Source organism: Larimichthys crocea, chromosome VIII, assembly GCF_000972845.2.
Source record: "Larimichthys crocea isolate SSNF chromosome VIII, L_crocea_2.0, whole genome shotgun sequence".
In the NCBI taxonomy this organism is placed as follows: domain Eukaryota; kingdom Metazoa; phylum Chordata; class Actinopteri; family Sciaenidae; genus Larimichthys; species Larimichthys crocea.
Window position 1 is genome coordinate 10,596,002 of NC_040018.1, and position 16,921 is coordinate 10,612,922.

General features: G+C 43.2%; 1 protein-coding gene across 4 annotated transcripts in view; it reads left to right on the forward strand.

The window, feature by feature from the left end:
* Positions 1–16,921, forward strand: part of ankrd11 (ankyrin repeat domain 11) — a 92,332-nt gene that overhangs the window by 8,372 nt on the left and 67,039 nt on the right. For 3 of the 4 annotated variants that reach the window (XM_010731193.3, XM_019253900.2, XM_019253899.2), the window contains exon 2: positions 15,198–15,277. The exons of the other annotated variant lie outside the window; for it this stretch is intronic. The gene's annotated coding sequence lies outside the window, so the exon portion shown is untranslated. The remainder of the gene's footprint in view (positions 1–15,197; positions 15,278–16,921) is intronic. 4 annotated transcript variants of the gene reach the window in all.

Genomic DNA, 16,921 nt, shown 5'->3' on the forward strand with positions numbered 1-16,921 from the left:
GTCCAGAGTGACACTTTGTTCAAGCGCTCACACTAGAAGACTACCAGTAAAAATACCAAGCGTTAGATAACAAATGGAACAAACCAGTGGAGGTCAGGAGCATGTGAGGACAGGGCACGCCAACCTTCCGATAGTAATAGTTAAGAGAGGATTACACGGTGTATTGGCAAGCGGTGAAGTCAAATGGTGCGATGCTCCTTTTCCTGCTTTGTTAGCGTTGGTTCACGCTGCACCGACTTCTCACCTCGTCTTTGCTGATTGCAAATGACAGAAACACTCGGCGTAGCTGAGCCGTTATGGTTACTAACTGGTGGTTTAAAAACTGCGGTTAGTGAAATCAGGTAATCGCTGAGATGGCAAAATAAGCTTGATCTTTGTTTTGTAATGTTGGTACACATCAGCATGGCCATAATAAATGTTTTGGTTGCCTCTGACAAGCATAAGCATGAAGATTTGTCAACAAAAACATCTGTATTATTGTGTGATCATATTTACAGAGGTGGCTTCTTAAGAACGATGCTATCGTACAGGAAGTGCAGCGCTAGAGCGGCACCGATTGATCGGCAAGCCGTCAGCTTGTTCGATCACGACCGGCCGATCAGTCTCAGATATCAGATATCCTGATTCTGTGCAGGTCGAATTTACACGCATGCTGCACCGCACGTCATGCACACAGCGACACTGACAGTAACGACTACTGTCATAGCCACACACACACACACACGCATTTTCTTGCAATCATTGATTCAGTACTGATAACGTGCAAAAGTGCACAGTCATCATAGCATTCAATTTGTTGCTTGACGAGAAACTGCCTTGACATATGGTTTAAAGAAGATGTAAATGTTACTCTCTCTGTTGTAGCTCATTGAGTTTAGGACTGTTGGACAGAAATGGCAATTTGAGGACATCACCGGGCATTTGGAAATTTTGATGGGCAGTTTTCAATTTATTTTATGACGTCTAAAACTGTGAACCACGCTAAAAATAATCTTCTAGAATGTCCTCAGTCAGTCACAGACAAGGTGAAAACAAAACGTCTCAACTTCTTCTGCTGCAGGAATAGAAATTAGCTATTGTGTTTAACCAGAGCAGTCAGCGGGGAGTGGAAAATCACATCATCTTCAGTCAGCCTGCACGGGGACTTTCCCTCCTGAATATGTGGCAACACAGAGCCGCTCTTAAAGCTACAGGCCTGTATGCGTTTGGCCCTTAGTATCAAGGGCTTGTACATCCACACTGTATCCTCGTGTCACACTGTGAAGACACTTGACTGAGGTATCTGTTTGGCCTAGAAGGAAGCAGTCTGAACGAGAAGTGGAAAATAGGAGAACAGGAAATATAGAAGACATTTTAAGTTGGCCCGGAGCTACAGATAATCTTTCCAGCATTTCGCTGTGTTTTTCTGCCAAGGCTTGGAAATAGTCACAGATCTGTGATTGGGTGACTCGAGTTAACCAGCCACTGATCTTTAAAGTTCTTTTTGATACTAGAACCTTCTTCCCTATAAATACACTGCCTTGTTTTCGTGCCCATCTGTGCGTTTTGTGAGGGTGTGTGTGTGTGGTTGCGTGTGTGCTTGTGTCACTCATACTCCCTGCAGTGGATCTTTTTATAGAAACAGCAGCCAGCAGTGTAATCTCTGGCGTGGATGTAGGACAGTCTTTTATTCCTCCTCATTACTTATGCAAAGTCAGTTTTCACCCACAATCACTGTACAGCCTCTTTGCATGTGCACTTTTCTTTAGAAAAGGGATAGCAGTGAAAGGATCATACCCGTGTTTCTATATGTTTTTAGTACTACACATAGTGTGTCCCTTTCCTGAAGCTGAAGCTTGATGTGTCGTTTATTTATTTTAATCTTGCCTTTTACCCATAATGTTTTTTTTTAGTTGCTTAATTGGCAAAGTTGGTCACAAATTGTGTCCGCCCTGATACAAACTGCTATTTATTATCAGTTTATTTATTAGTGGTTAGCAGCCATGCAAGAGCTGTCAGCTCTCAGGTGTGGCACTCCTGCGACATTCTTTGGAAACTTGACTTTTCATTCGCCTCGCTGTCAAACCTGTGGCAAACTGCAGTGATACATAATTGGAGTTTCACCCATATCCTCACGCCACCTAAACAAACCGCCTGTTTTCAACATAATTGAGATGCTCACTTGAGCGTCAGCTCATAAAGTTTGTCTTCACCTGCTGCATTTCTCTTGTCACGTGCGGCTCTCAGAGAAGAGAAGGAAACGAGATGGCTCACTCACTCGACAGCTATTTCCACATTTTTTATATTTTTTTTACTGCTTGCCCAATCAGGCACGTAACTTGCTACATTTACTAACCTGACAGGCAATCTTGCACGTTGGTGTGGACATATGAGGCTTGAGTCAGCTCCAAAAAGTATTACATTCACGGTCTTTAGTGCCAGAAAAGTCACACTGGAAGATGGATGGCAAACTATAGTGCGTTCAAATGGCATTAATTGGTCTATATGATGGAAAAACTTTAAATATTGCTGCCATAAGCATTTCATTTCACACCATATTTGTCAGAGGTTCTGTTTTTGGTTCATACCTCATAAAGTACCTTTTTAGTATTTTGATCTGCCAAGTAGCGTCATGTGGCACTACTGCACCAGCATTTCATAAAGAAGCTTTCCTTTGCAGGCAGGAAGGGTTGAAGGGTTCAGGATTGAAACCTATTTAAAGCTCCAGCTGTTCTATTATGAATGTTTTTCCCATTTAATAATTTAATAACGCAGGGCTAAATTTGGACGTGTTGGTTGAAGGGACAATTGAGTTTTCGGTCTAACAAAATCAAATCGAGTCCTTTTTTTTTGTTCTTTGGACTTTTCTTTCGCCTGCCGGCCTTGTACACTTTTCCTGTATGTTTGTGTTGATTTATCCAGGCATGGCTATACACACACTCTCAACAGGGCTGCTTTGTACGATCACACACATGCATGCTGTACTCATGTGCATCATATCTGTTCAGTTTCACCACATCACCCTGTGTGGCTCTTGGACAGATGAGATTGTCTGCTGAAGTCACTGATCTGCTGCTCCCTCACACACTTGGCTCCATTCTCCCTCGTGTCTTCCGTCTATCCGCCCACCGACACCTCTTGTTTACTCTCCTTCTGCTTCCACTTTTCTATCTGCCAGCCCCCCCCCCCCACAATCCTTACATCTCCGAGCCCAGCAGTAATCTCGCATACTGCATGCTCGTCTCCCCTCTCCCCTCACTCTCTGACAGTCTCCTCCCCCATCCCCACCTCTATGCAGTAGCCTTGGTTCCTCAGGAAGCACTGCTTGCAGGAAACTAAGGGCGTTGGACCTGACTGTTTGCCTTGTTTCCTCCTTTGACAAAAATCATCGTAAATTCTGTGCACGCAGACAGCATCGGTGCTTTCCTGCTCTTATTGTGCTACGCTCGCGTCTGAAGTAATGCAGGATAATTTCATCTCCATACATGTTCAAATATAAATATGCATATTTATAGTCGGGTAGTGGTTGCCTCGTGTTAATGTGGCCAATGTGAAGGGCTGATATGATACGTGTGTGTGTGTGTGTGTGTGTGTGTGTGTGTGTGTGTGTGAGGTAACCATAAAGGCTAATTCAAACAATAGTAATATTTTTAAGAGCACTTGGTGCATTTTAGATGCGTGACATTCATCCGTCTCATGAGCAGATCCCCTTCTACTGCCATGCATCAGTACGTGTCCAGCCGATGTGGAAAGGCTTCTGTTTACGTTAAACTAACACGCAAATGGTAGAACAATATACTACACTACACTGGTAGTGCATGGATGTGTGTGTATGTTCATGGTATACAGAATTCATTGGCAGTCAGTGTTCATAGTAGTAGCTCATGCATCCTGGATTTTTTTTATACTTTACCTCACAGTGTTTCCCCCACAGGGCCTTTCTTTGGCAGGCCACCTAGATAGTATGTTTGGCGACCCATTTTAGCTTTTTTTTTTTCTCTCGAAAAGAACGATGTCATCTGTGATCGATTAACTAGTGGACGCCCCCCCCGTGGCTCTGCCTCTCACATTATCTAGGCTCTACTAACAATCACACACGCTCTGCCAGAGCAAGAGTAAAATTCTTGCGTTAAGAAGCAGACATGATTAATATTTTCCAGGCACAGAAAACACTGATTTGATATGGCATTATGTGGTGTGTGTGTATATATGTGTGTAAAAATATTTCCGGTCATATCATCCACCCCTGCTGTGCCATCATACGCCACGTCAACCACTGTGACAAGTGAGCCCGTGGGAAACACTGCAGTGGGTTTCAATATTTCGAAGCGTTGCATCCCTGCACGTAGCGTGGTTATTGCAGGTGACGGCGTCTTTTTAATGGACACGCGTATAACCCGCCTTGGCGATTTCCACACTCTGCATGCTTGCTGTAGTTTCATACTTTAATTCATGCGCTCGCCGCCACTCTGGCATTTAGACGATGAGGACAAAATGAGAAATCTCAGAGAGGAACTCTGCGTTAGAGTGTGTGTGTCTCTGTGTGTCTCGAGCCTGTCAGACGAGAGAAAAGGGGCACTGACAGTAAAGCCCAGCAGAATGCTGGGAAGGTCTGAAATGGCTCCTCGTCAAGGTGACAGTGGCATCATGCGTGACGCACGTACGGCCGCACATGCAACAAGCCTGTGCCAAGCAGTTTCTGTTACCTATTCTGTTCCTATTAAGATATTGGCTTGCACGTCAGCTAGATTACACTACATGACGCTTACACTGTGGATCCATACTGTCTGATAATCTTTCTTTCAGATTGTATTGGAGTATGAGATCCGGATGTAGCTGGATACACAGTTTGCTGTGTGTGTGGAGACGATGTGTGTCAGCTGGAGATATTTATTAAATGCCTACTTTTTTAACTGGCTGAGAATCGTGTGGGTGAACGGATGGCCGCAGGCAATTCAGAGCCAGCACGGTCGACTTCTTCAGTTCTGTGGTGTCGGAGCATGTGCGGGTGTTTATGTCGATAATGTACCATGTGCCGCTTACTCCTCCATTTCCAATATTCACAGAGCACCGTCTTTCCCCCTGCAACCATGGCAACAGAAAATGACAAATGGCAGAATTGTGGAGATGCTCAGGTTGTGTGTGCGAGGCTGAATGACAGAGCAGGCTTTCTTTATGGAGAATCAAATCACAGTGTCAGTGAATAGGCGGGCCTGCCTTCACTTACTGTATAATGCCATTGTTGAAAACATTCGATATGAAATTGCAAGATGATTGAATGGAACTTTGCTACTCAAATATAATCTGCCATCCTCGACTACGTGCTGTTTTTTTGTTTTCTTGGCCCGATTTTTGTCAATTAATAACTGGAGGCTGTAGTGCCACACGCAGCTGATATGCAATGTCATGATCATGGATAGGAATGTGGTTGACACAAGACAAGACAAGGACTTCAATCATCCAGACATAAAATTGAAATCGTCACAAATTAAATGCATCCAAATCATAAGCGGCTGTTGTTCTACAATTTAACTACATGATCGTTAAAGGTGACGCGTGACATAAAATAAATACCACGGAAATTATTCAGTTATAATCACGCGTGTGTGCGTGAGAAGGGCCGCCTGTCTGGCATGCTCCGATGTGAGGAGGTTACGTAACCTTAAACTATTAAGTAAAACAAGCAGAAAATATTTGTTGCTGCAAACTAGCAAAGTAAAATCATCCTACAACTAAAGGAATGAGTAAACGCATTGTATCTAGGGCTGCACGATATGGCCTGTAACCAATATCTCAATATTTTTAAGCTATATCGCGATACACGATATATATCTTGATATTTTTGTTGTTGTTGTTGTTGTTTTGTATTGTTTATTTCTAATAAATAATAATGTCATTATTACCTTGATAGCATTGTAATTGCCCAGAATCAATGTTGAACAGTAGATTTACACTTGCTGTATAAGACACACCTCTTTTTATAGCATTTTAACATTTGTCATATTTTTTTTGAATTTTTAATACATTTCATAATGTAAATATGAGCTTTAAAGCTCAATAGCTTCCAGGTCCTGTGACCTATTGGCTCAAAATCAGTGTAGAACAGTCGATCTACACCTGCTATACGACACACACTCTTTTTATAGCATTTTAACACTTGTCATATTTTTTATGAATTTTTAATATATTTCATAATGTACATATGAGCATTGAAGCAATTAACTCGCTCGGGCTCTTCACTTCTCTCCTCACCTGATACAAAAAGTACGCATGCGCGCAGGGGATTTTTCTGGGTGTGCGGGGCAGTGTGCTGCGTGCTGTGAGCAGCACCAGGAGTGAATGACAGGCAAAACTCCGAGAATTAAATGCATACGGCTTAAAACATTTACGTGACAAGTACTCGATGGTCTCGATATAGTCATTTCATACATCTCACGTAGAACAAGCCGCGATATATCGAGTATATTCGATATATCGCCCACCCCTAATTGTATCTTTGCTCATTTTTATAGTATAACCACATTTGGTGGTCTGTTTTGTTCTGTTGTGGAGTGTGTGTGTGTTTACCAGCAAACATTAATTAGTCATGGTTCAAAACTATACAAAGAGGTGCTTTGACCACTCACAGGTATTGAGATCCATCATTTAGGCCACTTATGCGGGAAATAAGAACGCTCTTCCACCCCGCTGTATTATTTTCCACATCACCCCGACGAGAAGAAATCGACGCGGAGCAGCAGCGATGTGCCGATCGAGAGACAGCAAGCCCCGAGGAGAAGGGCTGCTTTTCTGGAGCATCAGCCAGTGTTTATGCTGTAAAATAGGACAGCGGCATATTCTGTTGCAGGGCAGCGAGTCCACCCGCGCAGACCCACGCCTCACTGACACTGATGTGTAGGTTTATACAGAAAAATAATAGCAGAGCCTGTTTTTGACGTGCGTTTTGGACTTGACACGTACATTTAACGGCAGCAGGCGTGTGACTGCTCCGTTGTGTTTTTTTTTTTTTTTTTTTATCATTTCACTGGCTCGAGCGTGAGCGCAGAAATGATTGGTGTGTTGCTCAGTCAGATGACTGAAAATGTATCTAAAATACATTTTCATAGTAATTTATTATGGAGGAAATAAAGAAACAAAAACATAAATTTTCAGCAACAGAACATTAGTTTTGACATTTTACACAGTAAATGATATAGACTAATTGATTAAACAGTGAAAAAATCCTGACAAATGAAAATAATTGGTAGTTGTAATGGGTGGAAGTGCTGACTTGGCTTGCCAAATACAGACCTGATTTGTCTTAACATTACAGTTTGCTCCGTTGTCGACATTAATTAAATAATACATCCAAAGCCACGCTCTTTGCTCGCCCCCCCCTCTGCACGCTCGTGTTTTGTCAATGCAGCACTTCTGGCCCTTGCTGCATTTGAAGAATTGTATTTGATAATAGAGCCGGGCGCTTCTGGCCACGGTGTTGATATCAATCATAAATATAATACCATGATATTATGATTACTGCGTGCTAAGGCTGTATGCTAAGATGCGTTTAGCACCCTGTGTTATAGAATATTGGTGCAGTGCCATTGTATTTGTTGCATATTCATTTATGAACGGGGGAAAATACTCTTAAGTCCTTAAACTCAACTTTATGAGGTTGTAAAGACAACATGCAGGAATTCTTGCTGAAAAAGCTGTAATGTTTATAATATATAAGCACAAATCCTGTGTTGTTTTTTCACATTTTTCTACCTTTTTATTTGTATTTATACAAATCCCTGTGGCATTTCCGTGGATGTTTCACCTGCTTTTAGGCTCAGGATTCAATGAATTGATTAGTCTGAATGAAACAACGTAAACAGCACTAGTGTGAACGTTCCAACTACTATCTTGTGGTTGCTGCCCTTCATTTTCATTCCAGCCACCCCAGAGAAAACACCCTCAGTGTCGTGTGCACTGGTAATCTTTAAATTCCATGGCAAACAGACAAGCGTTGGTTGCACAGCCGAGCTGAAGATAGCTTCGGTTGCACAGGTGGTATATTGAGAACACATGCAAGCTTCAGGTTGAGGCCAGCATTTGAAAAGACATCTTTTGAATGTGAAGATTTTTTCTTCTTCTTCTTCTTCTTTTTCCAGTCCAGAGAGCTTGTTACCTTGACAACGGCAGAAGATTCATAGCAAGTGGAGCTGAGCGAGTGAGCCGAGCTTGCCGCGGCATGGCAGTGCCGAACAAACAAGCGCTGTCGCTAACTGTGTCACGAGTGCTGCTGCTGCTGCCGCTGCCTTCTCATTGCAGCCCTCCTCCCCCTCCTTTCTCCTCACTTCTCTGCCTTCATTTAATATCAGGCTTTTATTTAGCAGATTTGTCGTTCGCCTCGTATCCACCCATCCCAGCCGTAACCCTTTTAATCTTTGTTTTCTAGTCCTTTTTTTCCTCTAACTCCCTGCTCCCTCTTTCACCCCCTCTCATCCCCGCTCTACTGCGTTTGCTTTTTATTACGTCTCATTGGCGTCTTCTGCGCCGATGTTTTATCTCGCACCAGTGTGTTTGGTCTTTAGGTAAACTGATTCGGATAGAGCTGCCAATGCCTGCTGCCTGTGTTGGTTGCTCATGCTTGAGATATGGAGGGATCAGTGTGCCGTGGTCCCTCCCTGCAGAAGCCAGGCTTTATCAATAATGTAGATGTTTTTGAAGAGGAGAGGTGTGGTGTGCATCTCTTTTTCGCTCTCCTCCTCCCCCCACCTCCACCCTCACCCCCCCCCCATCTCCCCCTCCCCTCCCCCAGCTGTCTCCCACACCCCCAGTGTCAGATTTCCCCTCCAGTGTTTGAGCATAGAGGAGCAGATGACTGAATCTAATTAGCGAAGATATTACAATAAGCTCTGATACCTGATGCTTTGACATACTGCAGGGCCAAACCCAGCCTGTTATATTGAGCTGCTGTTGCTTCCTATTGTTTATTTGGTTTAGTGCTCAGACTTTATATAGGGGTGGCTTTATCACGGACAGCACTGCACTAACCGTCCCTGAGCTCTCTAGTGACAGCCCACTCCCCAGATACTATAGGCGCTTTACCCTCCATCAGGCTCACACACTCTATTTCAGATACACGATACAGTGGAACATTTGAAATATTCGAATGATGAAAAAAACACGATTGCTGTGACAGTATTATTAGCGTTGGTTTAGTTTTGCCATGTAGCCCGATTTAAGACGAATATGGACATTCAGTAAAATACAAAACAGCACGTCGTGGTCACATGTGTTTGTAAGGACCCAGAAAAGTGTCCCGTGTGGAGCGATATAAGTGGCTATGCTTTAGGTGCTGATGAGCAGGGCTGCGACTAACGATTGTTTTCATTATTGATACTAATCAGTCTCTGTCTGCCCATTTCTCAATGAACTCATCAGTTGATAAAATCCTTAAAATGGAGAAAAGTGTTGAACGCTGCTTCCTGAAGCACATGGTGACATCCTCAAATGTCTTGCTTTGTCCACACCCTAGAATTTGGACGTTCTTTCTTAAAAGACGATCACCGACTATATAGACAATCGGTTTAAGAGTTGAGAAACTAATCGATTAATTGTCTTATTGTTGCATCTCTGCTGGTGAGACCGTAAAAATCTGATCCAGAAAGTCTCAGTTTGAAAAGTTAGATGTGAGGTCATTAGATGACAAAACACTGCACAGATGTTTACAATATTAGGAGCGCTCACATGATTGCGAGGTAAACAGTTGAAACAAAGAGTTCATGTTACAAAGTGATCTACCAGGACCGTGCACAAGCTTGCACGTATTTGATTGGCTGTGACGTAATTTTCCACAAAAGTTGAGCCATGTTTGATTTATTCTTATTTATTTATTTTTTTAATCATGACAGCGCTGCGTTTTTATCTGCATCCCCCCACTGCGTCGACAAAGAGGCCTCATTCAAATCAATGAAGATGCTGCGAACTCAGTTTGATTCATATGATCTGACTTGTTTTCACCACATTGCCATTGATTGCACGGCAAAACGCACAACGTCAACTTTAAAGTAATGTTACATTCCAGATGTCTATCACCAGGCTGGTTTGGTTTTATTTCATCAAGCCCAGCTGCCCAGCGCTGTGTTAGTTTTGTCTCGCTGAGATTCTGTGCCAGCATTTCTAATCCTGTGCTCACCGTGTCCTGTATGTGAACTCCACAAAATCCACAGAATTTTTGTTCTAGATGATCATCCGTGCCGTAAAGACTGCAGTGTTAGCGTCGAATTAATGTCCCCGCGTGATGCGTACGAGGCCACGCTTCATGAAATCAGAGAGAGGTCAGTGCTGTTGTTCCAGGTCACCTTTCAGCTGCCTCTGATCTGTTCTCTGATAGGACAGCCAGACACAGGGCTGACCGACGAGGTGCTCTGTAAGCCCCGGAAGGGGGGAGGGTGTGGGGGACACACTGGCGTGTTTGTGTTATATGTTCCAGATTTTCCATATAGGAGCAGCAGCGATACCAGTTTGTGAAAATGGAAGCTGGTCTTGTAATCAGACGCCAAATGACAGAGAAGCAGAACAAAAGCTGCCTGTGTCCCGAAGCCGGCATTCGAGCCCCTGTCTCTTCCTTAATCCAACAGTGCCCAGGGGACTTCTCCCACTTTTGCACACACACACACACACACCCAAACATCATGTGTCACCACTGGTCATGCACATGGAACCAGCAGTCTCCCCGTTGTATTGTCTCTGCCCTCCCGAAGGTCTTGTTAGCTGTCTGCAGGCTTCAGTGTGTCTGTTTCACCAATTACACGTTTCCTTAAAAAAATAGTGTCTCTTTCTAAATCTCCTCTGTAACACCTCAACTCACAGGCCTGGAGTACATCAGGCTCCAGTCAGAGACGCAGGCTAGGGTAAAAATAGTGGGACTTTTGCAGTGCTGATACAGCTGTTGCAACGGTTAGGTAAAACCAATTAGCGCCAGGTCCTGCTTTGCTGCAACCAAACGTTTCAGTCACTCTAGTGCAGAGCCACGCTCCGAGCTCCAGAGAAGAGATTTATCCTTATCTGCAATCGTGTCCGTCAGCATCAAAGACGAGCCTCTTGATTCTCGCTGAAGGACTCTGTTAAAACCGGGGGTTGGCCTCGCCAGCTTCCTCGCTTACAGCAGTGTTTTTTTTTGTTTTGTTTTGTTTTTTAAAGAGCTCTTCGTCTACACGTGTGTTAACTCACCTGTTGTGTTCCTCGTGCATATGACAACACCTCCATTGTTGTGATGAGCTTAGTTAAGTGCTCTGAAACACGCCGTTGATATTTCATCTGTTAGATAACCAGTGGTCATGCCGAAGAAGTGAATATGCAGGCATGTTGTCATGGTGATGCAGAGCTAGGAATTTTCTGTGATTATGCATGATAATGTTAAACGTTTGGCCTTGGTTCCACATAATGTGGAGGCACAAGGCTGCTTTAACGGAGCCCACCTTCACCAGTTATCTCTCTGGTGACTGATTAGGGTGTAACTGATGTTTTGTGTAAATTCGTCCTGTCAGCATATTTTGTGTGTGTGCGCACCACACATAAGCCTCACCCTCTCATTCTCTCGCGGTGTAGCTTAGTCAAAGCTAATTAGCTAGGAAGCAACCGTCACTAAGGAGCCTGTCAATGCCACCCAGCGAGCAACTTCTTCAGCCCTGTAAACAGATTGGGTTAGCTGGAAATGTCTTCCTCAACACAGGTTTGTTTGTTCAAGCTAAGTTTAATTGTCACATGTAATCATCCAGGTGTAATCAGAGAGAAACGTAAACTTCATTCATTTCACACTTCCGACCATTAATGCTGACAAAGCGATTGAAAGATGTCCGCAGGCAAACAATAGCATAGTCATTTTTCAGTTCATATTTGTGCACGCAAAAGCATTTTGTAGGAACTGAAGTTTTACTACCAGGATGTTTGACAATGAATCTCTAGGACCACATTCTTTGGGAAATATGCTGTCCGACCTCATCACAAGTATGTACAGCTGCTCAGAACAGCCACGCTCAAAGTCAGAGTGATACGGAGGATGAGACGCTATCATTTTAAATATGGACAAAAATCCGTCCTGGGAGGGATTCGGAGTCTTGCGCTTAGCCGTGCATACGTGACAGAACGGATTGTGTAAAGAAAGAAACGAGAGAGAAGTTCATACCCTGGCTCCTCTCACTTCTGCACAGCTGGCCATTCACTGTGTTTAAGTACGTGTAAATGTCAGACTGTCAGTTTCGTAAATGGTCTAACACGGCGAGCCCAATTCTGACATCGGCAACTTAGGTAACACTTGGGTTTTAACCAGGCCAAGTTTGACCTTGAAAGGAGCCGGTGCAACCGGTTTCTGATGAGTCTTTCTCGACTGAGGCTATCTGTAATGTTATCCGTAGTATCTCTGCACTTGTGGGCAGAGGAATGTGTCCTGCATGTTGTCTTCTTGTTCCCATGGAGAGGAGTGTTTCTGGGGTGTGCTGGGACCTATGGTAGGATTAAAACTGTGAGGATAAGCACAGTCTTTATTTATCTATAATAACAAAGTATCAAAGTTTAAATGTATTTTTAAACCATTAGCAGCACTAATGTTTTGGTACACCTGTGAAACTCACACTGAAATTGACATTAAGTGATCAGTTTTTGCACTACAAAGTGTCTCTGCTCTACTTTGACAGAAATGTTATTGTACCGTAATACCTGAACATTATTATTTTTAGTTCTGTGGTTGTGGCGTGGTGGCCCGTCCTCATGTTTGGAAAGGTTATACCATAAAATTCCTGCAACAAACACATGCCTCGTCGTTTATCTATTCATAATTTAGAGACTAATCTTGGTCTGCTGAAGGTTTCCGGATTTGCTTTCATTGTTGTGCTTGTCGGCGTACAGTTCTTGATTAAATCTGTGTCTCTTGACAGTTTTTCGTAGGTGATCATCAAAGGGGATTATCTCTATGCTGTCTCCAAAACTCTGTTGGGAGGGTAGTGTTCTGCTTCCTGGTTGGATTATTACAATCCGTCAATCCTGCGCTTCCCGCTGGGAAAGCCCCACAGGTTCCACTCCAGTACAAACACAAATACGCATCTAACCATCATCCGCCTTACCACTTAGGCCAGCCCAGTGAGGTCTGGCCTTAATCCTGTCCTGCGTGCCCACCTGCCACCCTGCCTGTACTATCAGCCTTTGTACTTTGTACCGTCTCTACTGACGTTCTTGTTTGATATAGTCCCACAGCAGAGATGTAAATAAACACTTACAAACAATAAATAAGCACTTACACATTTATGTGTTTGTGGGTTAAAATGCAGTTCCCAGGCACTTGGATGCACTGTGTGTCTGAATAGTGTTAAACCTGACAACCAGTTTGTCATCGGCCCCCCTTGTGGTGTCTTAAAATCAGATTGATGGAACAAATGTTGGTTCGAATTGGGGAGGGAAGGGGGGGGTCCTATAATCACTGGAATGCCACTAGTTCAGCCCAACACTGGGCCTCTGTTAAACACCCCCCCCATGTCCTGCCTCCTAAATCCTGATAAATCCTTGTCCTCATAGTTGGGAGGGGACTGGGGGAAGGGCAACCAGCCAGGAAGGTTAGGAACATGAGCAGGACTGGGACGCAGGGCCCTAGCTGGTTAGGTTGAGTTGTTTGGTGCTCTACTTTGCAACTTACGGTATAGAAACATGCTCTGTCTCTCAATACACAAAAATGTGTGCTGCTATAGTCTTTATTTGTATACGGCTAGTGGGAAATGTTACATAATGTTGACTAACCTAGCTAAATATTGCTGTGTAACTAATGTTAGTCAGCTTACTGGCAGGGAGTATGTGCTAATTTTCAACTTGACTTAGTATGACGACACCTAATTATCAGTCTAAGTGAAATGGTTTGAGAAATGTCATGAGGTTGATGCGTGTGACCACATCCTTTTAACAAACCTTTGAAACAGTGTAGAGAATTGCAGAAGTCTGAATAGGATGTTGGCGTACAAACATCTCCAGTTATAGTTAAAAGTCAATGTTTATATATAGCCGTGCATTGCCTTACATATACTGTCTAAAAATAATATTGCTCTTTCACAGGGCTTTCGTTCAGCACAAATAAACTCACCCACAACACTGTGCCAATGACCGCAACACCTGATTTGGTCTGAATAGAGCCCAAGTTTGGGCATTTGAGTCAGTGTTGGGTGATAAAGTGCTATCGTATATTTAAAAATCAGACCTGTAATAATACTGCACTTTACATAAAAGCAAGCAAAGTGAAGCTTATGAACTTCATACCAAATCTGTCAGTTGCATATTCAGCCACATTGTCACGTCCCAGAAATGTCATCACACTGTTTCATTAAGTTTTTGATGGTTATTTTCCTCCCCCTTCACCTTAGTTTAATAGACTTTAAAGTATGATGACATGGTGCTGTGTGAGCGGTGCGTTCAATACTACAAGCATGTCCCCTTTTCTGTATTTTTCACTCAGATATCTGCATGTAGAATTGAGTTTGAAACCAATTGAATAAACATGTTGGTGCCATGTGTCCATTGTTGACATGTTTTTTTTGGCATTAGCAATGAGATCATCATTTTTACAGATAAGTTACTCACAAAAATATACAACCACACGTATTTTACTGTCGTTCTTGAAGCCTTGAGCAGTTGGTCAGTGCTAATTGGCTCGTTGGCTTCACTAAATGAATGCGTTTCTGACTCAGACACCACAAACTGTTTTTATTAGAGTTAAACTGAAATGTCATTGGATCTACTTTTTTATACACAAGTACAGCTGGTAGCATGCGTGCTTTTATAGTCTGTCACAAAAATACTATTTTACTATTGGATTGTGTTCATTCTTCATAGAGGGTTATGTTTATCAAAAATGAGCCTATAAATATTGGAAAACTTGGGAGGTGAGGGCACACGACATACAGTCCAGGTTTGTCATACATCCTGATCAAATGGAAGCACCGGGACCGGGTGCAGAGCCGGGGTTATTTTGGATAAATAGCGCCCAATGTTTGGTCAAGGGAAGGAAAAGGGGACCGAATGCCTCACTGCCAGTCACTGTTCCTGTATCCTGTTCTTCCATAGACCTTTCTCAGCTTGCCAGAGATCTGTGGGAGGAGAAACATGACCCCTCTGCATCCACCCCAATACCCATCCGTCGTAAGGAATGTGAAACTGCTTGTGCTGTCCTAGTAATTAATGCTTGGTTTTGTTTTCATCTTGTTTTTCAGGATTCTGTGGACTCTGCAGCGGCAGGTGTTTTTCTAGTTGGATTTTAGCCCACTGACATTCTCCCACAGCCATGGAATCGGTATGTTGACAAGTAACATCTTTTTGAAAACATAACCATCAGGCTCTGCCCTCTCAAGGCTGCCCTCATTCAAACATGTTTGGTAAAGCAGCTATTTATTAAAAATGATGGATTTTTCTGTATATTTTTTTCTTTATCTGCTCGTGCTGGCATCATAATACGCGGTGTGCTGTGCAATATGGTGCGTGTGTGTGGGCATTCTCGTGAACACAGCAGCTCAGAAGCACAGAAACATCACATTTGCACCTTTTTTTTATCGTCCTTCATATGTTTACATTTTGGAGCATACACCATTTTACCAGCTATTTGAGCTCCTTTTAAGTCCTGATGGTTTGTGAAATGGAGTTGTTGTCGGTGTGGCACATGGAGACCTGCGTTTTGTCTCACGTGTTTGTCATTTTTTAGGTTTCAATAATGGACATCAGGCGGCTTCGAGTACTTTCTTGTTTAACCAAACAATCAGTGTAGTGTGTGGTTTTGTTATGTTTTTTTTTCCTCTCTTTCTTTTTTTAAACGGCGCAAAGAAAGACTGTCTGTGCTTGAGTGTACTTGTATACATAGTATGCGTTTACATACTGCAGGCATCAGGCTCTACCCTTTATTGTCAGTCATGCAGGAGACTGTGTATGCAGGAGTTGCTTGTACCAACAGGCAGGCTGAAAGCGCAGCAGCATTGAACTCTATCCACTGGAATGCATGTATTAAGAACGGGGCTTAGTGCATGCCTAACCTCTGCTTTCCTGTCCCTTTGTCAGAGGGTGTGTGTGTGTGTGTGTGTGTGTGTGTGTGTGTGTGTGTGTGTGTGTGAGACTGTGAAAAGTAGGTCACAGCTTCTGTAGTGCAGAACTAGCATGTGTCCAACAAAAGCTCTATCTGTCTCAATCACACATGCATCGCACGCGCACAGTTACATCTGTTTGTCAGTGAATGTGACCCCAGCTATAAGTCCTGATCATGTTAAATCCTAGATTATGAGCCGAGACCATTTTCACCGTACATCTTAATGTCGCAAAATTGGTGTTTACCGCTCCACACCTGTCAAACTATCACCATGCATGTAGTGTATGTCAACAAGCACACAACCTGAAGCCTATACTTTGAATTTAAGGAATGACGACACATAATATAATACAATCACCCTCCAATGTCACAGGCAGGGTATCATTGTAAATATCCCGGATCACATGGAGAGAGACGTTTTCTAAAGAGGAAACTAGGAAAACCAGAAATGTCATCGTGCTGGATTATCATTAGGTTTTAAACAGTTGTCATTTTTGTCTCAGAGATTTCCACATAGAGGACAAAGCTCAGAGCAAACTAGTCGTCAGGAACTTCCCCGCTTAAAAGTAGCGTGTCTTATGACCACAAGGAGTGGTGCCAAGGACATTAGACATTAGAACATTCTCGCAGATTTGATCTAAAGATTGGTTATGAGATAGCCAGAGTCTGCTAACCATGTCGAGTCACGACAGTTCGGTAAACTGCAGTGACTCGGCATGGCCAGTAAATATTCATGTCATGACTTAAGGCCTGAGGTGATTGCGGGTTACATTTGCAAAGATATGCACCCGTATTCCGTTGTTGAAAACGAGGGCGACAAAAAAAAATGGTTTTAATAACACTAACCCGAATCGAGATTGGATC